At 43.7% G+C, this 25,598-nt stretch overlaps 1 protein-coding gene and 1 long non-coding RNA gene across 7 annotated transcripts in view; one reads left to right on the plus strand and one right to left on the minus strand.

The window, feature by feature from the left end:
* The window catches only part of LOC112586871, a 57,818-nt gene extending 46,423 nt beyond the window's left edge, over window positions 1-11,395 (plus strand). For all 5 annotated transcript variants that reach the window (XR_006641394.1, XR_006641396.1, XR_006641395.1 and 2 more), the window contains exons 5-6: window positions 8,465-8,602; window positions 11,356-11,395. This is a non-coding gene — a long non-coding RNA (uncharacterized LOC112586871). The remainder of the gene's footprint in view (window positions 1-8,464; window positions 8,603-11,355) is intronic.
* The window catches only part of AFAP1L1 (actin filament associated protein 1 like 1), a 73,734-nt gene that overhangs the window by 44,467 nt on the left and 3,669 nt on the right, over window positions 1-25,598 (minus strand). The window contains exon 1 of one of the 2 annotated variants that reach the window (XM_044947491.2): window positions 3,946-5,314. The exons of the other annotated variant lie outside the window; for it this stretch is intronic. The gene's annotated coding sequence lies outside the window, so the exon portion shown is untranslated. Of the gene's footprint in view, window positions 1-3,945; window positions 5,315-25,598 lie in introns of those variants that run through there. 2 annotated transcript variants of the gene reach the window in all.

Below are 25,598 nucleotides of genomic sequence, written 5' to 3' on the forward strand. Positions count from 1 at the left end.
ACAAACCTCTTTGGCACCAACAGACATACCAAAAGTCAGTAACTCAATTCCAAAATATTTCCTGATTTACTCTAATTTTGTGCCAGTCTGGCCACTTGGGGAAATTAGAAAATGAATAAGATACTGTTCTGGGGTATCACCCTCTCTCTCTCCCACTGTATTTCTCCTCCATCCCTGTCATACACAGACAGACACACACACATATTAGAAATTAATTTGTCACCAGGGAGGCTGTGGAAATGCTATAAGGAAGGCACCACAGGGTAACCATAGGAACTTTCCTGTGGCCTGCAGCCGTGGTTCATGTCTGAAAATCTCTGACACTGCTCTGCTATCTTGCAGGGGTGTCAAGGTTACAGGGTGCAGTGGCTGTTTATCTCTCTACCAGTGGTTGTGAAATTTTCTGGCCTCAAGGTTACTGTACAATTTTAACAATTATTGAAGACCCCCAAAGAGCTTTTGTTGTGAGTTGTATCTACCAGTATTGGCTTTTCATGCATGCGTGCTCTGTTGTCTCTGACTCTTTGCTACACTATGGAATTTTCCAGTCAAGAATACTAGAGTGGCTTGCCATTTCCTCCTCCAGGGAATCTTCCTGACCCAGGGATTGAACCCAAGTCTCCTGCATTGAAGGTGGATTCTTTACCACTGAGCTACTGGGGAAACCAGTATGAGTTTAACATCACTTAAAATTGAGAATCAGATCTCAATTAGGATTAGATCTGATAGAGTGCCTGAAGAACTATGGACGGAGGTTCATGACACTGTACAGGAGGCAGTGATCGAGACCATCCCCAAGAAAAGAAATGCAAAAAGGCAAAATGGATGTCTGAGGAGGCCTTACAAATAGCTGAGGAAAGAAGAGAAGTGAAATGCAAAGCAGAAAAGGAAAGATATAGCTATTTGAATGCGGACTTCCAAAGAATAACACAGAGAGATAAAAAACCCTTCCAGTGCTCAATGCAAAGAAATAGAGGAAAACAATAGAATAGGAAAGACTAGAGATCTATTCAAGAAAATTAGTGATACCAAGAGAACATTTCATGAAAAATGGGCACAAGAAAGGATTGCAATGGTATGGACCTAACAGCAGCAGAAGATATTAAGAGGTGGCAAGAATACACAGAACTATACAAAAAAGGTCTTCATGATCTAGATAACCACGATGGTGTGATCACTCACCTTGAGCCAGACATCCTGGAATGCAAAGTGAACATCATTACGAACAAAGCTAGTGGAGGTGATGGAATTCCAGTTGAGCTATTTCAAATCCTAAAAGATGATGCTGAGAAAGTGCTGTACTCAACATGCCAGCAAATTTGGAAAACTCAGCAGTGGCCACAGAACTGGAAAAGGTCAGTTTTCATTCCAATCCCAAAGAAAGGCAATGCCAAAGAATGTTCAAACTATTGCACAACTGCACTAATCTCACATGCCAGCAAAGTAGTGCTCAAAATTCTCCAAGCCAGGCTTCAATAGTATGTGAACCATGAACTTCAGATGTTCAAGCTGGATTTAGAAAAGGCAGAGGAACCAGAGATCAAATTCCCAACATCCACTGGATCATCGAAAAAGCAAGAGAGTTCCAGAAAAGCATCTACCTCTGCTAAAGCCTTTGAATGTGTGGATCACAACAAACTATGGAAAATTCTTAAAGAGATGGGACAATACCAGACTACCTTACCTGCCTCCTGAGAAATCTGTATGCAGGCCAAGAAGCAACAGTTAGAACTAGACATAGTTCTAACAGACTGGTTCCAAATTGGGAAAGGAGTACATCAAGGCTGTATACTGTCATCCTGCTTATTTAAGTTATATGCAGAGTACATCATGCGAAATGCCAAGCTGGATGAAGCACAAGCTGGAATCAAGATTGCCAGGAGAAATATCAATAACTTCAGATATGCAGATGACACCACCCTTATGGCAGAAAGCAAAGAAGAACTAAAGAGCCTCTTGATGAAAGTGAAAGAGGAGAGTGAAAAAGTAGGCTTAAAACTCAATATTCAGAAAACTAAGATCATGGCATCCAGTCCCATCACTTCATGGCAAATAGATGGGGAAACAATGGAAATAGTGAGAGACTTTATTTTCTTGGGCTCCAAAATCACTGCACATGGTGACTGCAGCCATGAAATTAAAAGATGCTTGCTCCTTGGAAGAAAAATCTATGACCAACCAAGACAGCATATTAAAAAGCAGAGACATTACTTTGCCAACAAAGGTCCATCTAGTCAAAGCTATCATTTTTCCAGTAGTCATGTATGGATGTGAGAGTTGGACTATAAAGCTGAGTGTTGAAGAATTGATGCTTTTGACCTGTGTTGTTGGAGAAGACTCTTGAGAGTCCCTTGGACAGCAAGGAGATTCAACCAATCCATCCTAAAGGAAATCAGTCCTGAATGTTCATTGGAAGGACTGATGCTGAAGCTGAAACTCTAATACTGTGGCCACCTGATGTGAAGGACTGACTCATTGGAAAAGACCCTGATGCTGGGAAACATTGAAGGTGGGAGGAGAAGGGGATGACAGAGGATGAGATGATTGGATGGTATCACTGACTTGATGGACATAAGTTTGAACAAGCTTCAGGAGTTGGTGATGGACAAGGTAGCCTGATGTGCTGCAGTCCATGGGGTCACAAAGAGTTGGATACTACTGAGCAACTGAACTGAAAACTGAGAAAAGCTTGAATTGAAAACATTGAAAAATTGAAAAAAATACATAGTCACACATCTCATTAACCTTGAAAGCTACCACACTGTCACACATCATATAGCCTTTGGAAAACTCTGCTGTGTACCCGTAAGAGAATGAGAATGAAGAGGGCATGTAAGGTCTCAATACTATGTAAAAGTAGGTGTGACCTTGGGGGTACCCCTGGAAAGCATCTTGGGGACCCCCAAGCATTCCTGTCCCCAGCCACATCTTTCTGAGAATTGCTGTCCTTCAATAAATGATCTCAGATTGCTAAGCCTTTGTATTCCTTAAATCAGTCTGTCTGTTTCTCCCTCCTTCCTCCTCTTCCTATCTCCCTCTCTTTCGTCTGTGAGGTTTTATCTCACAAATTTCCTCTTGCTGCTATCAGCAAGTGCCTCTAGTGGCAGCATTCTGGCTTCTAAAAGCTCTCCTGCTTCTAAAGTGAGGACAGGTAGTTTCCGAGTGAGATTCGTGCATTTAAAAACACGAGTTTAAGTACTCAAGCATTATAACACCCTTTTTTGCTTTTGTTTTTCCTGGTACTTGATAGGATTTCTAACATGGGCCCTTGACTTCTAAGTGTTTTTCGTTTAACTGAGCTGTGATCACAAGAGTCCAAATAGAGCAAAGGAGGGAGCTGAGTGAATCTGGGAGAAGCACATGGGGAGTGAGGAGCTGCTTCGTCTTGGTGGCATTGGTTTCTGGAGCCTTTAAGGAAGTGGTGGGCGGCAGATGGTGGAGGGAGAGTGAGCCCTGGAAGAAAGCTCAGCCTGTAGCTTTAGTGAGCAAGAACCGTTCCTTGAGCTGAGCAGTTACCATTATGCTGGGCAGTTAACACACATCATCTCATTTAATCCTCGGTCTCTGTGTTCTATGAGGGAGGAAGCAGAGGCTTAGAGAATTGAGGTCACCCAGCCAGTAAGCTGTAAAGTCAGGCTCTCTGACTTCAAAGCTTGCATTTCCCTGTGACTCCTGAATCCTCTATCAGAGAACTTGGGCTCAGAGAAAGGGAGGCCAGGTTGGGGCAGGGAGGAGGTGGGTGGCCCCTCAAAGCGTGCTTGCTGAGCTGGGTCACTGGGGGTTTTGATCTGGAAGTCCTCTCACTGGATGAGTGGGAGACCCTTATTGTGAGGCTGAGATCCTGCTCAGTGGGCCTTTCTCCACTGAGCCCACTGAACTTTAGAACCCTAACTATGTTGATCTCAGAGGAAAAAAACAAGTGATTCAAGCTTATACCTGACTTACCAGCAGAACGTCATCCCAGGGAGAAGCTTCTACATCGTGGTTACAAGAAAGCTTTTGGCCAGTCCTCTGTTCTTTAAAGACGATAAGGAACTCTCCCCCCAAAGCTAGCTTTCAGGTGTGGTGAATACAGATGTGCCTTTGAGAGTACCTTCATCTTTAATACCGTAGAATTCAAACCACAAGGATTTAAGCTATCAAAGAATTTAATTTGGAGAGAAATCATATATATATAATGATATAATGCTTATGACAAATGGTCATACCTCTCCCAGGGGTTTCATTCAGTAGGCTCTATACTAGGACCCAGGAATCTACATTTTTAAGGAGTATTCCAGGTGATTCCGAGGTTCAACCTCTGAAAAATACGCCACCAGAAAACCTACTAGAGGACATGTCCATGAAAATAAAGACTGTGGGAAGACCTCCCTCATTCCTTAACAAATTGTCATTAGACATTTCTCTGAAACAATTGAGTGAAGGTGGGAATAAGAGCCCCTGCAGACGACTGTAACTAGCTGGAACATGAAGTCTTGCTTGAGAGAGCACAGTGATTAGGGCTTTGGGGCAAGACCTCTGAGCTGGACTTCTTGTGTTGGCACTTCCAAGTTGTACAAAGATGGGCACATTAGATAGCTCTGAGCCATGGTTTTCTCATCTGTAAAGTGAGAATACTAGGGTCCCAGCCTCCTAGGCTGGGGTAACTAGGTTAAGATTATGCTTGCAGAGCACTTTGTTCGGTGCTGTGCCTGGAGCCATCAACAGGGCCATATTATTGTTGCTGTTGCTTCCCAATATTCCCCAGAAATGTGCACACTCCAGAGTATTGACCAGATAGTATTTAGTGACAGATCTGCTATAGTTGTGGTAACAGACTTTGTGAGGACATGTCTTAATCTGTGCCTCAATCACAGTAGATGCCCAACAAGCATCCATTCATTGAATATTTTGATGACCCATTCCAACATTCTGATTTTAAAGATGTGGAACATGAGGGTTCAAGAGTTTATCTGACTTAGCTACAGTCACACAACTAACTGAAAATAAGAATATCTAGTGTTAAATTTACACTAGGTTTGATGCTTATATAAGTCATAGAAGAGTGGCTGAGAGCTCAGGGTATACACAATCTGGGCCCCCACCCAGCTTTTCCATTTCCTGCTTGGGGAAATGTCTTAACTTCCCTTAGCGTTCAATTCTTCATCTGTAAACAGTGGGGGTAAAACAGTAGCTTCTGCGCATGATCACTATAGAGATGAAATAAAAAGATACATATGGTGCTCAGTGATCTCAATGGCGTTCTCTTCATTTGTGTAACCCTCCAACAGATTCAGGTGTGCTAGGCACAAGGGAAGGGAGTTCCCAGGGCAGGAGGACATTGTGGGATTCTGCAAGTGCCCCCCCCCCCCACCCCCCACATGGACTGTTCACGGCCCTGGGCCTGACACTGAGTGTGTGTGGTTATGGCAATTGGAGGTGGTAGAGCCCCTTTTCTCAGAGTGCTCTCCTCCCAAGGACTCCCTCCATGCCATGTGGAGGGACAGCATCTTTCAGCTGGAGGGGCAGTGATACAGCCCAGAATCCTGTCCCTGCCATCCCAGGAAGAATCTCCACTAGTTTCTACCCAACCCACCTCCCATCTTTGCTCCTGGTCCAGGTCATCTCTGCTGTCTGTGGGCAGATGGGGCATCAGGACAGGGTTTCCTTTTATGACTAGATTTTATTTAGAACCATGAATACATTTCATTGATCTTGTTTGGTTTAGTTGAGCCTTAGGGAGGTACAGTGAATTCCAATCAAGAAGAACCAGGGAGAAATAGTCTAATCATTGTTATAAGTCTTCATTTTTTTTTTTTTTTTTACCAGATGGGACAGAGGGGTATAGAAATCCAAGAGAGTTGATAACTGTTCACAGGGATGCAAAAAAGTTTGTCAAATAAAATTAGAAACCTATTTAAAAATTTATCTAAGGTTATACCACTCTGTGCTTATTGTTCCTGGTGAATACCCAACTAAGACTAAGATCAGTTTTCTCTCTGCTTCTCCACCCTCCCCACCTAAGTGAAAACAGCATGAGGTGGTAGAGAGCAGAAATTTAAGCCACAGGCAAAAAGCACTGCCACCTGTTCCCAGGACTACATCCCTGGTGCAGCCTAAGTGAAACCTTGAAGCAAAAGGCCTCCATTACAACCAGTATGGGCTCCCAGTGCAAAGAAGGTCAGATTTATTTAGAGATCTGAAAGGTAAAAGGTCTAATTTCCATGACAAAAAGCAAGTAAATAATACATCTTCAGCAAGCCACAGGAATAAGAAACCCTGTTTGGGTTCCTACCTAGTCAGCTGGTGGGCTCTTTGACTTGTGATCTCATTCCCGGGCACCTTTTAGTCTCTGAAATTTACAAAAATGCTTGGAAACAGCTTGCAAGTTATAATCTCATTAAATGCAAAGCAGTAGGAGGAAACCAATTTCTCTTTTCCCCACTTCACTACTTGACAAGCCTCTTTAGGACAGAAACAACTCATCCTTCTTTGTTATCAAAGTCAGAGAAAATGCAAACAATGTGGTTGAAAAATGAAAAATAGGAAGAGTTGTCAGAATGTGGTTTTATGATTTTAGAGATGACATTTAGTAAACTGTTGTAACAGCCTAGCATGTCAATGAGGTATTACCCATTATAGCAGTGGGGAGTTAACTCACCTTAGAAAGGAAAGCAGTATACTTAGTAGAGGTGGTCTCAACAGTTGGGTAGGAGGAAGGAAGGAAAGAGGAGACTTTTCTATGGCCTTCCAACCCTGCATGCCCTTCCAGACAGACCTTTCTCCAGGCTGCTTTCTGCTCTGTTCCTCAGCCTCTTAACCCCAGGTCTCTGCATATGTGGTTCCCTCTTCCTGTCAGAATTCCCTTCTCCTCCTAACCAGCAATGGCCCCCTCCAGCCCTCTACTCACTCATGACTTTCTCACAGACCTTCACTGTCCTCCTGACCACATGCACTCCCCCTATTTTATGCTGTCATAGCATCACTCTCCCTGTGGTACTTCTTGTGGTGAAATGTTACACTTTTCACTGGCTCTCTGGTTGGATCCCTGGATGAAAAACTTGAGGATGCAGAACCCATGGGACTGACTGTGAGGGAATTGAGTATCTGAAGATTTTGGTGTTGGTGAAGGTCCTGGAACCAATTCCCTGCAGATCCCAGAGGATGGCTGTACTTAAATACGTATATCTCTTATTAGCATCTGGTATATCTCTGATTAGCATCTGTTTCCCCCACTTGAGCCTTAACTTCTTGAGGGTAAGAATAGGGCCAACTTTTGCTAGTGCCTGACATAGAATACGTGCTTAAGTATTTGTGGAATGAGTAAATTCTTGAAGCAAAGTTTTCTTAAGAGTTGATAAAGTCCAACAGCTAGTTAGACAAAAGCTATGACAAACCTAGACAGCAAATTTAAAAGCAGAGACATTGCTTTGCCAACAAAGGTCTGTCTAGTCAAAGCTATGGTTTTTCCAGTAGTCATGTATGGATATGAGAGTTGGACCATAAGAAAGGCTGAGTGCTGAAGAACTGATGCTTCTGAACTGTGGTGTTGGAGACAACTCTTGAGAGTCCATTGGACTGCAAGGGGATCAAACCAGTCAATTCTAAAGGAAATCAATTATGAACATTCATTGGAAGGACTGATGCTGAAACTCGAATACTTTGGTCACCTGATGCGAAGAGCTGACTCATTGGAAAAGACCCTGATGCTGGGAAAGATTGAAGGCAGGAGGAGAAGGGGACGACAGAGGATGAGATGGTTGGATGGCATCACCAACTCGATGGACATGAGTTTGAGCAAGCTCCAGGAGATGGTGAAGGACAGGGAAGCCTGGGTGTGCTGCAGTCCAGGGGGTTGCAAAGAATTGGACACGACTGAGCGACTAAATAACAATGACAACTAGTTAATGTCTAGTTAACCATGTTTGGTCTCATGGTGACTCAGGATAATAAAAAAGATGCTTGAAAGAAAAAAAAACAAAAAAAAAAACAGGTAGCAAAAAGCCCAGGGTACAAAAGGGAGCAGAAGCCCAATTTCTCATGTGGCTAAGCTCCCCAAACCCTGTTTGTTTGAACTTGTACCCCTCGTGTGAATATGGTTTCCAGTTGGTTTAGCGATGCATGTTTTGTAGTTTGTGGATTTTAATCCTAACATAGTAACATTAATACAGGAACTATGTGAGTTTAAGTCTTGTTCCCGTTTTCTAGCTGTATACCTTTGGGATAATTACATAACTGCCTGATGTACATCATTGGTGACCTGTGAAGCTTATCTACCTCAACAGTGGGCCCTAGTACAGTGAGAATGTGCCTAAAACAGTGTCTGGCACATAGTAAATACTTGGTACATGTTAGCTGTTTACATTATTATTCCTTTACTATTATATGTCATACCCTGCTTTAAGAGATTTACATGTGTTCTTTACATAATTAAATTATGAATTTTGGTAAATTCTTAATGAAATTCATAACTTAATTCTTACAGATGTGGGAACTGAGAACTGCAGAATGGGAAGAATCCTGAGGCCATTTGGAGATGCCTTTCCCTGTGCTCCTATAGAATGCTGCGTGCATCTATGCTAAGTCCTGCATTAACTCTGCAGAGAGGCCCCCGGCCACACAGGTGAGGCTGAGGGAATTGACCCCTCACTTCATGGGTACAGAAATGCCTCATTCCTCTGCCCAGTTTCTTCCAAGTTATTGCAGATCTACCCATCTGGGGCCATGAAGATGTCTCACTTCTTTCCTCTGAATTTACAAGCTCTTCACGGAATCCAAATGAAGGCCAAACAGTGGGCGGGACGCTGGAGGGGACCTCACTGGTTGGACTAGCATTGTTGATTGCTAAAACAAATACATCCTGTTGTCCCAGAGCATACAGGGAAGACCGTGGTTCATGTGGGCTAGAAAAGAATAGAAAAGGAGCAGCAAAGAAACCCAGCTGCAAAGCCAATGCCTTGTGCTGACTGCTTTCCAGGAGTTAAATATAGCTCCTGTGTGAGGCAGGCAGAGGGTTGTCGAGGTCACCTTGAAAGGCTTTTGTGTGTGATAATTACAGCTTATGCAGGAAACGGAATATCCTTTATGCTGAAGAGAATAGTACAGTATGACTCCTTGGGAGAGAAACCCAGAATCCTGAGGGAGGTGGAAAAGAAGAGTGGAGGATTTGGGATTTGGTAGGAGAACCGACTCTTTGGAAAAGACCCTGATGCTGGGAAATACTGAAGGCAAGAGGAGAAGGGGACAACAGAAGATGAGATGGTTGGATGGCATCACTGATGTGATGGACATGAGTTTGAGTAGGTTCTGGGAATTGGTGATGGACAGGGAAGCCTGGCATGCTGCAGTCAATGGGGTTGCAAAGTCTGACATGGCTGACCGACTGAACTGAACTGAGGAGAGTATCTGGTTTGTGTTCTGACTCCTCCCACTTGCTAGTGTGGAATCAGGTAAATCAGCCCCTCAGAGCATCATCTTCCTCTTCTGGAAGAAGGGATTTAGAATCCTTGTGTGTGGGAATCCTTTGTGGGAGGGGAAATGGGCAATGGTGAGGTAAGGGTTTGTAAACTGTGGGGATTCTTACTGGGGATCCTCTGTAGCACAGTTCTGTGATGTACTCTTGTTTCAGGAAGGTAAAAGGTCAGGGAGGTGGCAGGTCAGTGGGGAAGCAGGTTGTGGGGATGTTTTGGGGTGACTCTGTTCTGGGAGGTGGGCCGGGGTGACAAGCTCATGGAAGCCCTGCATCTTAATGGCCTTTTGAGCAGCAGCTCTGCCCATGTCTTGTCATCCACCAGGACAGCTCTCATTCTGAACACCTTGTTTCTCAGCCCTGGGTGGCCAGGGAAGTGGTAGTTCCCCCTCATCAAGACATTTCCAGACAAGAGTGGGGTGGGGCAAGGAAATAGCTTTTGGCAGTGGGGCTGGATTCTCCCAGAATTGTTCCTTTGTGTGCAGATTCCTCCCTGTTTGGCTCACAAAGGAAATGGTTCCAGGAGGAAGTGGAAAACTGTGACACACACATGCTCAGCCCTCACACACAAGATGGCAGCTGTTTCCGCTTGGTGGAAGTCCCTACCGTCTCCTTCACTGAATGGGGTGGCCTGGGATACCGGATGATAAAGGCAGGGGGTGTTTTTGAGCCCTTAAGTGATGTTCCAGATGTTATGCTAAGCATTTTGCATGGATTACCTCATTTAATTCTCATAATGGCCCTGTGAGGTAGTTACTGTTCCTACCCTCTGTTTTATACATAAACCAAGCGAGGCTCAGAGAGGCTCAATTGTTTGTTTAAAGGCACATGGCAAAAAGAACCTAGACCTAAGTCTGGGGCCTAAACTCCTAACTGTCACATCATAATTCTTTCTGGCCACTTTCTTCTAAAAGAGGTTCCCTATCTCTGAAGCTTGGTAGAACCACCAGTGATCTACTCATGACCACTCCCCACTAGTGTCCCTTCATAGGATGGGTGCCTGGTCTGAGGCCTAGATGGAGCTGGGCTTGCTGTTCTGAGAAGTTTGAGTTTGAGGAACTATCTCACCAATTGCCTGCAACAGACACTGAGGATGTCTGGCTAGGGGTTTGCGAATAATGCTGATAATAATAGTCAACGATGACAGTGAATGTTTATTGAACACATTTTACAAAGCGGGCCTAACACTTACATTTCTTTAATAAATTAGGACCTCAAGTGGACAAAATTTGGATTAATCCTAATCCTTGTTTCATGAGATACTGTCATCATTGGTCCATGCATGCTTCATTTTTATTTATTTATGTAATCAGTTATTTTTGCTAATGTAGTAAGTGCCCACAAGTCCACCATTCAAAGCAGAATCCTGGATCTAGACAATATCATGCATCTAACTATGATCTCATGCTTCTGCTTACCCTCTCCCAGTCTGTCATCCTGAATGCTGTATTCATCACATCCTTGTTTTCCCTTATAGATTGCAACTAGATTTACCCATAAAAATTTAAAAATTTTAGTTGTTATAAAAGCCAGGAGAAATATCAATAACCTCAGATATGCATATGACACCACTCTTATGGCAGAAAGTGAAGAGGAACTAAAAAGCCTCTTGATGAAAATGAAAGAGGAGAGTGAAAAAGTTGGCTTAAAGCTCAACATTCAGAAAACTAAGATTGTGGCATCTGGTCCCATCACTTCATGGGAAATAGATGGGGAAACAGTAGAAGCAGTGTCAGATTTTATTTTGGGGGGCTCCAAAATCACTGCAGATGGTGATTGCAGCCATGAAATTAAAAGATGCTTACTCCTTGGAAGGAAAGTTATGACCAACCTAGATAGCATGTTAAAAAGCAGAGACATTACTTTGCCAACAAAGCTCTGTCTAATCAAGGCTATGGTTTTTTCAGTGGTCATGTATGGATATGAGAGTTGGACTGTGAAGAAAGCTGAGCGCTGAAGAAGTGATGCTTTTGAACTGTGGTGTTGGAGAAGACTCTTGAGAGTCCCTTGGACTGCAAGGAGATCCAACCAGTCCATCCTAAAGGAGATCAGTCCTGGGTGTTCACTGGAAGGACTGATGTTGAAGCTGAAACTCCAGTACTTTGGCCACCTGATGTGAAGAGGTGACTCATTTGAAAAGACCCTGATGCTGGGAAATATTGAGGGCAGGAGGAGAAGGGGATGACAGAGGATGAGATGGTTGGATGGCATCACTGACTCAATGGGTATGGATTTGGGTGAACTCCAGGAGTTGGTGATGGACAGGGAGGCCTGGCGTGCTGCAATTCATGGAGTCGCAAAGAGTCGGACACGACTGAGGGACTGAACTGAACTGAAACTTTATTAAAAGGGCATAATGTTATTGGTAATTTTTTGTGACTTTTTCTTACTGTGATACTGCTAAGGTTTATCCATATCGTTGCCTGTCATTGTGTTCGTTTATTGTGCTGTATGATACTCCATTGTGAGAATATTCTCCATGGCTAACACTCTGTGCCTATTATGTTTATTTCATCTTTGCAGCAACTGCATATGGTAGGAGCTCTTCTTATCTCAGTTTTACTGACAAGAAACTAAGGCCTAGAGAGGCTGAAGAGCTTGCTGGAGGTCATAGGTGCCAGGTTCACATCTTTCTGGCCCTCACTGTTCGCTGTGTTTTGGTGTAGAGGGGAAAACACAGGAGTTGGAGCCAAAAACCTAGGGCTCAAGCTCCATGCTTACTGGCTGTGTGGGCTCGGGCAAGTTGCCTCTATTTCCTCAGCATTAAAGTGGAGTGATGGTAACTGCTCTGTCTACCTCTCAGGCCTGTTGTGAGACTCAAACCTGACAGTAACTGTGAAAAGTGATAGTAAACAGTCTGTAAACAGAAGTTTTTATAAATTGGTACGTTGTGATTAATGATCACATTAATGATCAAATGTGTGTCATCTGCTCCCCCTTTCCCTCAATCAAACAACAGAACACGTGTAGGATTCAAGAGATGAGCATCCCTATTCAGAAAAGCAAGGGTTAGGTTGACAATCAGCCCATAGAAACCTTCGTGTGATTAAAGAATTATAAAATTATCAACAGAGGCCTCAGGCTGCACTAATGGGAACAGTATATTTATCTTTGTTTTGTTCAGTAGAGTTTAAAAACTTTTTTTTTTTTACTATTTATTACCTATTTTCAATATCTGAGACCCCACCCCACTACTGTTTGCTTGTGGTGTTTCCTTTGCATGTCTTGTTCTCCAGCTACTATACTATATGACCCCGGGCAGGTTACTTCACTTTTCTGAGTCTCCACATCTGAATAATGGGGATAATAATAATAACTACACCTTACAGGGCTGTCATGAGGGTCCAGCGAGGTGTTATATGAACTACTTAGAACAGTTCCTGACACATACCAAACTGACTAATGTCATTATTTAAACTCTCCCCTATTCCCTAGACAGTGCCCATTTATTCTTTGAGAATTAGTTTAGAGGCCACTTCCTCCAGGAGGCGTGTCCTGCTCTTCTGGACAGGTGAGGTTACCTGTTAAGAGCCTCTAGCTAAGTCGCTTCAGTCGTGTCCGACTCGGTGCAACCCCAAAGACGGCAGCCACCAGGCTCCCCCATCCCTGGTATTCTCCAGGCAAGAACACTGGAGTGGGATTGCCATTTCCTTCTCCAGTGCATGAAAGTGAAAAGTGAAAGTGAAGTCGTGTCTGACTCTTAGCGACCGCATGGATTGCAGTCCACCAGGCTCCTCCGTCCATGGGATTTTCCAGGCAAGAGTACTGGAGTGGGGTGCCATTGCCTTCTCCGAGAGCCTCCAGGGCAGACAATTTGTTCAATGACCTCCATTAAAGTGTGAACTGTGAGAGTAGAGATGATGCCTGATTTAATATCTGCTGCTGCTGCCTGGTACCCAGTACCATAATGGGCACAAAGCAGATGCACTGCAAAGAGATTAACTAATGGCCCAGAATTCAGAGGAACAACCACAGGTTAGGGAGAGGGCTGCTAATGCTGCCTGTGACGGCCTTCTCCAAGAGCAGAAGGGCTTATGGGGATGGGGGAAGAGGCAAGAAGAGGCAGACTTGTTCTCTGGGGCTCTGGAGGACAGTCCAGACCAGCGGTGGCATCTCCCAGACCATATTATTAGGTCCACTGTATGTAGGAACTTTCCAGAAATTTGAACTAAGAAGAGAGCCAGCTATCCCTTCCCAGAGGGGCTGAGTCTTGGTGGACTGCCTCTTGGCAGGAAGGTGGGGGTGAGTTAGTATAGTGGGTAATTGTGACACGGGTGACTATGGTGAGAAGCACACAGAATCACACCTGGGGTTTGACCTTGCTAGCCCAGCGACCCCAGGCAGGTGACATCAGTTTTCTCATCTGTGAGGCAGAGGTAATAAGACCACTCATGTTGGAAGGTTGTGGTGAGCAGAAAGGGAGATAACGTAGAAAAAGTGTTAAGCTCTGTGCCAAGCACACATGAGACCTCCTACAAAGGTTGGTTGTTACTATTAATGTTGTTGATGATGTTAGTAATCACAGGGGATTCAGGTATCTCCCAGAGTTTAGACATTCTAGGTGGGAGGCTAAAGGTTCTGCTCAGAATGGCCACCCTGCCTGCTGCCCAGGTGGTAAGTCCATCCTCTTCCCTCTCTTCCTTCCTTCCTTCTCCTTGCTTGCAAAAGCCTTCCAGTGCTAACCCTGGATTATGTTCTGGGCCAGGCCCCTGTGAGTGCAGCCCACAGGGAGCCGAGCCACCCCTGGGAGGCTTTCGGAGATGCCTAGAGTGATTTCCTGCCTCCAGAGCTGGGGGTGAGATTGAGAAAATGATGGTTAAAGGTCCCGGGAATGACTGTCTTGAGTCTTGAAGAACCCTGGACAGATGTTTCCTCTGCTCTCCCATGAGATCAACAATTCTACACGCTTTCTTTGAAAATGGACGGAGTGTGAAGTTTTATGTTTTTCTGTTCTTAAACAGGAAGGTGAGGTAGCCTTATGAAGTTTGCTGCTCACATGCAGTATTTGCTGCAGCTCCTAACTCTAATCTCTCCCTTTCTACTCTAATGTGAGCTTTAATTTTCCGCAAGTGGCAACACACAGCATAACCCCCTCCTGCTCACACCGCTTCAGAGCTCCCCAGGGCCCAGACACCAGTTTCCTTTGTGACTCAGATGATGAAAGAGCTTCATATGCTCCCTATACTCCCTGTGGTTTATTCCCTCTGTAATTCCATCCCTTTCCAGGATGGGCAGGCAAGAAGTGAGAGGAATCCATCCTGATTTTTAAAGAAAGGCGATCATTTAAAGAAAGGAGATCATTTATAGAAGTGTTGTTTAAACATTGGCTTTTTTTTTTTTTTTTAATTGTGAGCTTCCTGCATGCGGACTGCTTTTCTTGCAGAAATCCAATTGTCCCCCATAGTCAGACAGGAGCTTGTTATCTCCATTTTTAGCTGAAGAAACTGAGACCCGGTATTAAATAGAAGGAGCAGAGGGGATTCAAACCCTGGCAACCCGACACCGCAGCCAGTGCTACCTCTATTATTAGTTACCAGTCACAGCCGCTGTTGTGGACCTGGAGGATAAAGCCCTTCTCGAGGCCCCATTTACCTCTGCCTGCTTCTCTGGGCTGTAGGCACACTGACCAACCTGTGCTCTGAGCACGGCTTCTGTGCCTCTCCCCTTCTGACTCGCCATTGTCTCTACTTAGAATGCTGATCCCCCAGTGTTTCTGAGGTTCCTGGCTAAAAAGTGTCCCTTGAGTCTTCTGAGCCTTTATGTATTCTCTTTGATGGACACTAACCAGATATGACTTCATGTCACAGGCATTGGTGACAGTCTTAGTTTTTCTGCCTCACTAAGAGGTTTGGGGTGTAGGAACCCTATGCTTCCCCGTTACCCCTTAGAGCTGGTTGCTGGCTGGAGGTGAGGAAATGCGATCAGTCCCTCTGGCTTCCCAGCACACCCCTAGATCAGTTTTCTTTTTGCTTCAAGTAAAGCTTAAAAAAAAAAAAAATCCCACTTGGTTTCATGTCGGCTGGATCTACCCTTTGCAAACTCTTCAACAAGAATGGGCAGGAAGAATAAATATTTATTCTACAAATGAATAAATCTGATTCTATCTTCAAAAGAAAGACTTAGTATAAATTATCATAATTTCTCCATTCTAAGATTTCACTGATTTAAAGATATTTTATCTATTAAATAAGTTTTTTTTTAAAAAAGAAAACAGAAAAAATGAACAAATTGATGTAGCAAATTTACAGTGTTCTTTCAAAAGTATGTTTGGTATCAATGAAATATTTTTAAGAATATGGTCCAATTCAATTTTGATTTTTTTCTTTTGATTCTCGTGGTCTCAGAAAAAAGTTTTCTAAGCCTTGACTAGATCACCATGAAGCATGGGCAGGTGTCAGCGGTGTCCCAGCCCTGAACCCCTGGGGTTGCTGGGTCAGCAAGGGCATGTAAGGCCAGTCATGTACCAGTGGCAGCCCTGAGGCCCCCAAGGCCAGTGGACAGGCTTTCTCCCCAGCAGAACTCTGTGCTCCATTGACATCTCTTGACCAAGTCAGTGGTTCTGGGGAAAGCTGACTGGGAGTCCCTCATGTGACCTGAGGCACGACACCACCCCTTGAGCCTCCGTTTCCCCGGCTGTAAAGTGAGAGGCATGAGATTAGACAGGCGGTTTTCAAATGTTCGGCAGATGGAGCTCTGGGGTCTGGGAGGCTTCTCTGGGGGCTGCCTTGGGAGTTGGAAGATGGAGTGGACTGTACTCAGTATTTTCATTCCCACTTCCCCCAGAGCAACTCTTTGTTTAAGATTTTATTTGCAGAAGGATTCTGAGGCTAAATGCAGTTTGAAAAACACTGGTAAATGGCATTCTGGGGCCTTTCCAAATATTAGTCTTGAGTGCGTACTCTTGAATGATCTGAAGACAGGGCTTCATTCCTCAGCCTGGACACACCCTCAGAATCTTTCTCACCACAGTACTCCAGGCAGACACTCCCAAACTCGACAGATTAATTCAGGGGTTGGCAAACTTTTTGTGTAAAAGACCAGATAGTACGTATTTTAGGCTTTTCAGGCCACATGTGGGCCTCTGTTGCAACTACTCAACTCTGCTCTTTTGGCAAAAAAGCAGCCTTAGACAAAACATAATGAATGGACATGGCTGTGGGCCAGTACAACTTTATTTACAAAAAGATGTTGGGGTCTGGATTTGGTCTAACAACCAAGGTGTACTGCGACCCATGCTGTAATAAACACCTCGACCTGACAGGTGAAGAAACTGAAGCCCAAGGACGAGATTCAAGTCAGGATCCCTGTACCTTGGTCATTGAACATGCTTTCACCACTCCACACTGCTCACTTAGCCATAACCCTTACCCTGATTTGGACTGTGGGCATCTGAGATTGCATGATTGAGGGAATGGTGCCCAGAAAAGACACGTGCCCCACTTATCCCCTCTCAGGAGATGAGTTTTCCCCTAGGTTCTTAGAGGGCTATAAAAAGCCCCTGAGCTTGCCTCCTGTGGGACGTTCTGTCAGTAAATTCCCCAGAGCTGGAATGACTGCAATGTGGTGCCACATTCTGCCCCCTCTGCGGCCTGACAGCTGTGCAGGGAGAAGAATCAGGGCTGGCAAGCTCTGCGCCTCCACCCCCACTTGGGGTGTGGCTGGGATTCCCCGAATGGAATTTTAGGTGGAGGACAAAACCCTGCCTGGGCCCTCCTGGGGCAGGATCTTTGCCAGTTCCAGGAGGATGAATGTTTCTTGAATTCTAAACACCAGAACTACAAGGGCCATAGTAGGAGGAGTGTGAAGGGTAAGAAATAAAGTCTCACACCAGCTGCCTGGCTGTACCATTCACTGATGGAAGCGGTCCCTCCTGGAACTGTTTAGATTCCCTTTCCCTCCCCTGCTTCCCACCTTGAAATCTTCACCTATTAAGTCTTTGTGGCTTATCTGGCAAGTCCTTCACGTAATAGACCTGGGAATGCCTCTCTCCACTGGACAAGCAGTGGAAAGCATGGTAAAAAAACTTAGGTTTGGAGGTGGGCAGGGCTGGGTGTATAAATTGACCTGTCTAGGCCTTAGTCTTTTCATCTGTAAAATTGGGATATTTAAAAAAAATACATGTATGACACATTTTAAAGTAGGTACTGAAAATAAATTACAGTAAATAAACTTAAAATGCAACAGATGGCAAAGTCATGATGAACATTCCCATCGAATTCTATTGGGAGGTGTGGTGGTGATGAGACTGCAGGGCTCAGGGAAGATAAATATTACAAATATATCAAAAACTTCAAATTATTGTGCATTCACACACTGACATGGGCCACAAACATGCTTTCACAGGAACTGTACTTATCAGTGTACCACAGAACCAGAGTTTGCCATAAACTACAAAATTTTTAACACAAAGTTGTATTGACATCTTTCTAATTCATATACATGCCCTAGCTGTGATTTTAAAAAATAGAAACTACACATTGTACAGATACTCTCCCCTCACAACTGCTGGCAACATTTTTGGATGAATTTCTCCCTCAATAAAATTAATGGCATATTTTATACACATGAAAGTCAAACTGCATCAGCTTCATGATTGTTGAGAGGATTAAATGGCTCAATGTACATATGTAAACTGCCTGACTCATGGTGAGTGCTCAGTTGGCAATTATTATTAAACATCTGTTACGTGCTAGACCCTGGAAATAAGATGTAGAGACAGTCTCACAGCACAGGCTTCATGTATACACAGAGGAGGCATATAAGTTAGTACAATACAATATTCTAAGAACTGAAACTGAGGAGGGTGGTGGTAACCCAAAGTCAGAGGGAAGGTCCAGGGACGATGTGGCAGATCATTTTCATGGAGGTGATGCTGAGCGCTCTCTTTCAGGGAGAGGGAAAAGCAGAGGCATCTTTTTAACCTCAGTTTTTGCATCTGTCTAACTGGGAGAATGTCTCAGCTGACCAATTCACAAGACTTTTACCAGAGTTAAGTCATTGAAGAGAATCTCAAGGCTGAAAGGGTCCCAGAGAAAGGATTTTAGTGGTCAGTTCTCTGTTTGAATATCCCTGCTGTTACACAGGTTCCTTCTGGCTCAGAGTGACTGCGCTGTGGATGACTGCTGAATGAGAACCTGTATGACTGCCAGGGTTGCCCAAGCTCTAAAGGAAGCACTCTATGATTAACAACCCTGACACTACATGGGAATGGACACAACTGGCAAATGTGAAAAGGTTTCTAGAAGTTAAAAGCTTTATAAAAATGTATGTACCTATGTTGCAGAAGTGAGTGGCTGAGCCATTCACTAGGACATGGTATTTCTGCTTCTATGTCCAGATCCATTTCTCTGCTGGCACTGTGTGCTTGGTACATTTATTGGAGGTTTGTCCTCTCAGGCTAGAGTACCCATACCCTGGGAGTCCATGGTGGAGGGCAGGGTTGGGTTAGGGTAAAAACCTTGAGAAAAACATGGTATGTCTCTGCAAGTCCACTGCACAAAGATTTTTTTGGTGAGGGGGCGGTGTTTGTTCAGGTATGTTATGGATGATATTAGAAATTTGTTTGGCTTTAGATAAAATGAGACACTTCAAGCTTTCAGAAGCCACTTTGGGTAACAGACCAAACCCTAGAATTTCACTTGGTTGAAAAGTGTGAAAGGCAGTGCTGGAGCAAGTAATCAAGGGAGGTGTTTGAGCAAGGTCAAGGGTCCTGATAAGCCTGTGCACGAAAACAGCAAGCACGTCAGACTCACCTGCAAGCTTTGCAAAAAGTACACGTTCCCAAACCTCATTCCAGACCCACTGATCAGACCTCTGGGGGTATATTTTCAGTAGGATCCCTGGAAGATGATTCTTCCATCTGGATTCAAGAACCACTGCTTTAGACAAATAGAGAATAGTTCTTATGGGAGGCTGGAGAGGTGAGAGGAGAAACAGGAAGCTCTTACAGGAGATGACAGGATATTGGAGAAGAAGCCATCCAAGATACATTTTTCAGTAACAGTTAACAGAATTGGGGGTCTGACTGCAGAAAGGGTGAAAGCAAAGGAAATGATGAATAATGACAAAGTCTATGTTTCTGTCCCTAAAATAGGAATCACTGAAATGGGAAATCCTGGAGCTGAAAGTGGCCTTACCCAGCTCTACTCTGTGAACTTTGTATTTTTTCTTTTATTTATTCATCATCTCAGCAGACATTTTTTTGCACATATACTACATGCAAAGCATTACGTTAGATGCTGGAAAAGAATCGTGAACAAGGTAAGAAGGACCCTGCCCTCATAGAGCTCACATTAACAGCTAATTAATTCCTATAATTAATCATTACTGTGAAGATGGCAAAGATCTTGCAAAGATGGGCACAATAAAGGACAGAAATGGTATGGACCTAACAGAAGCAGAAGGTATTAAGAAGAGGTGGCAAGAATACACAGAAGAACTATGCAAAAAAGATCTTCATTACCTAAATAACCATGATGATGTGATCACTCACCTAGACATCCTGGAATGTGAAGTCAAGTGGGCCTTAGGAAGCATCACTATGAACAAAGCTGGTGGGGGTGATGGAATTCCAGTTGAGCTATTTCAAATCCTAAAAGATGATGCTGAGAAAGTGCTGCACTCAACATGCTAGCAAATTTGGAAATCTCAGCAGTGGTCATAGGACTGGAAAAGGTCAGTTTTCATTCCAATCTCAAAGAAAGACAATGCCAAAGAATGTTCAAACTACCCCACAATTGCACTCATCTCACACGCTTGCAAAGTAATGCTCAAAATTCTCCAAGCCAGCCTTCAATAGTACATGAATGGTGAGCTTCCAGATGTTCAAGCTGGATTTAGAAAAGGCAGAGGAACCAGAAATCAAATTGCCAACATCCACTGGATCATTGAAAAAGCAAGAGAGTTCCAGAAAAACATCTATTTCTGCTTTATTGACTATGCCAAAGCCTTTGACTGTGTGGATCACAATAGACTGTGGAAAACTCTTCAAGAGATGGGAATACCAGACCACCTTACCTGCCTCTTGAGAAATTTGTATACAGGCCAAGAAGCAACAGTTAGAACTGGACATGGTTCTAACAGACTGGTTCCAAATAGGGAAAGGAGTACGTCAAGGCTATATATTGTCACCCTATTTATTTAACTTATATGCAGAATACATCATGTGAAATGCTGGGGTGGATGAAGCACAAGCTGGAATCAAGACTGCCAGGAGAAATATCAATAACGTCAGATACGCAGATGACACCACGCTTATGGCAGAAAGCGAAGAAGAACTAAAGAGCCTCTTCATTTAAGTGAAAGAGGAGACTGAAAAAGTAGGCTTAAAATTCAACATTAGAAAACTAAGATCATGGTATCCGGTCCCATCACTTCATGGCAAATAGATGGGGAAACAATGGAAACAGTGAGAGACTTTATTTTCTTGGGCTCCAAAATCACTGCAGATGGTGACTACAGCCATGAAATTAAAAGACACTTGCTCCTTGGAAGAAAAGCTATGTCCAACCTAGACAGCATATTAAAAAGCAGAGACATTACTCTGCCAACAAAGGTCCATCTAGTCGAAGCTATGGTTTTTCCAGTAGTCATATATGGATGGATGTGAGAGTTGGACTATAAAGAAAGCTGATTACCAAAGAATTGATGCTTTTGAACTGTGGTGTTGGAGAAGACTCTTGAGAGTCCCTTGGACTGTAAGGAGATCCAACCAGTCAATCCTAAAGGAAATCAGTCCTGAATATTCATTAGAAGGACTGATGCTGAAGCTGAAACTCTAATACTTTGGCCACCTGATGCAAAGAACTGACTCATTGGAAAAGACCCTGATGCTGGGAAAGATTGAAAGTTGGAGGAGAAGGGGACGACAGAGGATGAGATGGTTGGATGGCATTACCGACTCAATGGACATGAGTTTGAGTAAGCTCCGGAAGCTGGTGATGGAGAGGGAAGCCTGGCGTGCTGCAGTCCATGGGGTCGCAAATAGTCAGACACTTCTGAGCAGTTGAACTGAACTGTGAAGATGGTAACCAGTGAAAAGTACAGAGTGCTAGGGTTACCTGTACTGGGGGATGTAGTGTGGGAGACAGGGAAAGATTGTTTTGAGGCAGTAATATTTGAGCAGATTGCTAGGGATGAGAAGGAAGGAGTTAACCAGGTAAACGTACAAAGGCCTTTGTGAGGAGAGTCCACAGTAAGACAGGGGCAGGAGCCCAAAGGAGCTGGTAAAAGGCAGGGCAGTCCTTGAGGCCACACCACGATTGTAGTCTGTATTTTAAGAACAGTGAGAAACCACTGAGCAGTTTAAGCACAATCAGACTGTCTTTAATTGTATCAGGCCCTCTTCTTCCCATATTTTATCCACAAGCATAGATAATTCATAAGTCCCATTAAAAGCTATGATAGATATCCATTTGAATAAAAGATGAATAAAAAGTAAAGTATATACTTCTACAAGTTCTGTTCTCTATAGTTTTCAAAAGGGCATGCCTATGGAAACCTCTTGAGTGACAGTTGTTCTAATTTATCTACTACTGTGGTCCCCATAGGAGCCATTCTAGGACTCCCCGATCTGTGTCCACTCAGCCTCTGCTTCATTATGTCTCTGGGCACCTCTTACTCTGTCACTGAATAGCTCTTTTCATTTGTTTGCTTCTTCCAGATTGTGCCCCAGTTAGTCTCTGTTTAACCTCTTGTATAGCCTTCTGAAGAGTCTTTCTAATACTCTTCTACAGGACAGCTAGTTTGAGAAATGATCCCATATCCCCCCCTTCAAATTTAGTTTTATTCACAAACAGCCCCATTTCCTTCAATAGCTCCTCACATTGCTGTGTTGTTAATAGAAAAAAAGAGAAACAGGAAGGGTGATTTGATTTGGTGGTGAATAAGATGAGTTCACAATTGGGTCACTTGGAGGATGAGTTGACTTCCAAATGGAAATATACCAAAAGCAGGAGTCAGTACAGGAGTGGAGCTCAACTCATGGCTGAAGATAGACACTGAGAGCAGCCTTCAAAAGAGGCTTGGTTGTCTGCAGCAGTAATGTAAAGATGAGGCAAGAGTCATCATGCAAGAAAAATCGAGCTAGAGAAAAAGATGGGAAATAACAATTAACAAGGGCTTCCCTTGTGGCTCAACAGTAAAGAATCTGCCTCCAATGCAGGAGACGCGGGAAACGTGGATTTGATCCTTGGACTGGGAAGATCCCCTGTAGGAGGGAATGGCAATCCACTCCAGTATTCTTGCCTGGAGAATCCCCATGGACAGAGGAGCCTGGCAGGTCACAGTTCATTGGGTCACAAAGAGTCAGACACGACTGAAGTGACTGAGTACGCATGCAAGCACCTATCATGGGCCAGGCACTGGTTGCTGGGCAGATATTACCACATTGCAGTTTCCTAATCCTGGGTGTCATTCTTCCTGCTTTTCAGCTAAAGGAACAAGACTTAGCTGGGTCACTTGCCTTAGAGCAAGAGAAGCCCTGAGGCTATGAGCACCTATAATAGTGGGATTGGAGGCCAGGCAGGAGTGGGGTGGGGAAGGAGAGACAGAAAAGACTTCTGGCAGATGGATGGAGCAGTGGTTATTTAACCTAGGTTTATCTGATTCCAAAATCCATGCTTTCTTCATCTTTGCAAATAGGAGAATCCATTTAGAAAAGAGCTACAGAGAAGTCCAGGAGATGGGAATAAGAAGAGGTGAAAAATTAGACAAAATAGAAGCTGCTTGCGACTTTTAGGAGTGGGCTTTCATCAGAAGGTGTGATTGGAAGTAAGACTGCAAGGAGGGAAAGAAGTGTATGGAGAGAAACAGGAGACTGGCGGTGGGGTTTTATTTTTCTGTTCAATTGCAAGGTTTTTTTTAGAAGGGTAAGATGGGTATGAGGAGCTAATGGTATCCCAAAACAGTTATTTTTCTGAACCTAAGATCAGAATGAAATAATGATAAGCTCTTGGCAGAGATTGGACAGGGAGGGCTTACTTGGCAGGGTACTCACTCATGTGAGCAGTAGAGTTTGAAACTGATATTTGAGGGAGAGGCAGAAAAAACTGAGTGGGACAAGGAAATGGAAGTGGTGCACAGTCACCAACAGAGGCCTCTACAGAGAACAGGGTAAGGTTAAATCCTATGCATACACCCAGTGCAGAGTGTGGCTAAAATCCAACTAATTATATTTGATAAATGTAATATCTATCATTTACTGAGTGCTTCCTAAGTGCTAGCTTACATGCATCACCTTTCCCCACAACACTCCAAATGAAACTGGTATTCAGAGAAATTAAGAAATTTACCCAGTTCATACAAGATCATACAGCTAGAAAGCTGTGGTCAAGACATAAGTTTGCCCATTCCCTGAACCATTCAGCTGTACTGAGACTCCAGGCTAACAAAGATGACTTTATGGAACATGTTTGGAAGAAAACATGGGTGTGTACTCCTTTCAGAAGAACAGTAATTGATAGGAGTAGAAAATGAACTCAGATGTCAGGGAAGAGGTATGGGAATTCACAGCCTGGGGGACAGAAATTGGGCAGTGAGTCACAGAGGGGACATGGAGGGGAGCTCATTGTAGGAATGGCTATGGGCTGCTTGGCCAATGGAAGCCACAGATAGGGAAGATGTGACTTTCCTAGTACAGATGTCAAAGCTGGTCCACCAAAGGCAAGACAAGAGTGGGTTCTTCTAGCATCTCTTGAATGATAAAAATCTCATTTAATGAGACAGGGCGCTCAGGGCCGGTGCACTGGGATGACCCTGAGGGATGGGATGGGGAGGGAGGTGGGAGTGGGGTTCAGGATGGGGAACACAGGTACACCCATGGCTGATTCACGTCAACGTATGGCAAAAACCACTACAATATTGTTAAGTAATTAGCCTCCAATTAAATTAATTTAAAAAATCTAATTTAATGAAAAGCAGAGCTTCAGATTATGTCTTAAATTATAATCTCCCAGAGAATATATGTAATTCAGCAAAAGAAACTCCCATCTTGGGTTGAATGCAACTAGTTGAAAAAGAACTAGTTGTGAAGTAGAAAGGAAAGGAACTTTGGTAAAACTGATTGCTTCGTATGAGCTAGGCATATCAGAACCGTGGGCATTAAGAAGAGAATGAGGGAAAATTTAGACCAAAGACTTAAGCAAAGATGGCTTGAGAACACTCCAAAGTTCACAAAAGCAAAATTGTGAAGATACAACTGTAGTCAGTAGGCACGAATAATAGCATAAATAAGAGAAAATAGACATGTTGGCCTATAAATATTTAGTCCCTCAGAAACACTTGTCAGGTGGTTCTGTTACTGCATGTCAGAGATGGATTTTCAAGAGACAAGCACCGTGAAAGAGCTCCAGGATACAGAGATTATGACATAGCCCCTGTCTTTGAGTTGTATATGAAGTTGTCTAGCCCAGTTCTTAAAAGAGAGTAGGAACTCAAAAGTGTCCTCAGAGTCAGACCAGCTTGGGGCCAATAGAATTTTATTATGTTAAATGTGATTTAAAAAACACAATTATTACTGTAACCAGTGTTTACTGAATGGGACTCATATGGTAGGCATTGTCTGAAGTTTTTTCCATACTTTAATGACAACCCCATGAAGTAGGTATCATCAGTACTTTATCTTTATATTTTATCTTTATGTGAGGATAAAGAGTTAAGTGATTGGTTCTGTAGAAGGTGGTGTCCATAGTCATTAGTCTATAGGAAGGTGTTACTTTCACCAGTGGCTGATTCTCTTTGTATGATGTTCATGAATTGGGGAAGTCCTGCTGGAAGGAATTTCCTTATAATGTAAGGTAAGTCATTTCTGTGTCTGTTACTGCATCATATGAATCCTCCTTTACTCATGGGAAGACACATCCTGTTAGAAGAGAAATCCTACTGCTTAGGTTTGTTTGCATTCTTAAGTCAGTTGACTTTGATGCTGAGCTTTTATGCTGTAAGATCTGAACAGTATGGTTGTGGCGTGATGGAGGTGCCTGGACCTGCGGTAAGGAGATGCGGTGTCCAAGTCCTGTTCTGTTCTAGGGCTTGGGCAGGTCACCTGCCACTGTGGAGTCAGCCAGCAGCCAGTTTAAGATCAGGACTTAGGTTCAAACCCAGCTCTGTCTCTCACACGATGAGTGACTGTACAAGCTAATGGCAGTGCCCT

Source organism: Bubalus bubalis, chromosome 9, assembly GCF_019923935.1.
Source record: "Bubalus bubalis isolate 160015118507 breed Murrah chromosome 9, NDDB_SH_1, whole genome shotgun sequence".
In the NCBI taxonomy this organism is placed as follows: Eukaryota; Metazoa; Chordata; class Mammalia; order Artiodactyla; family Bovidae; genus Bubalus; species Bubalus bubalis.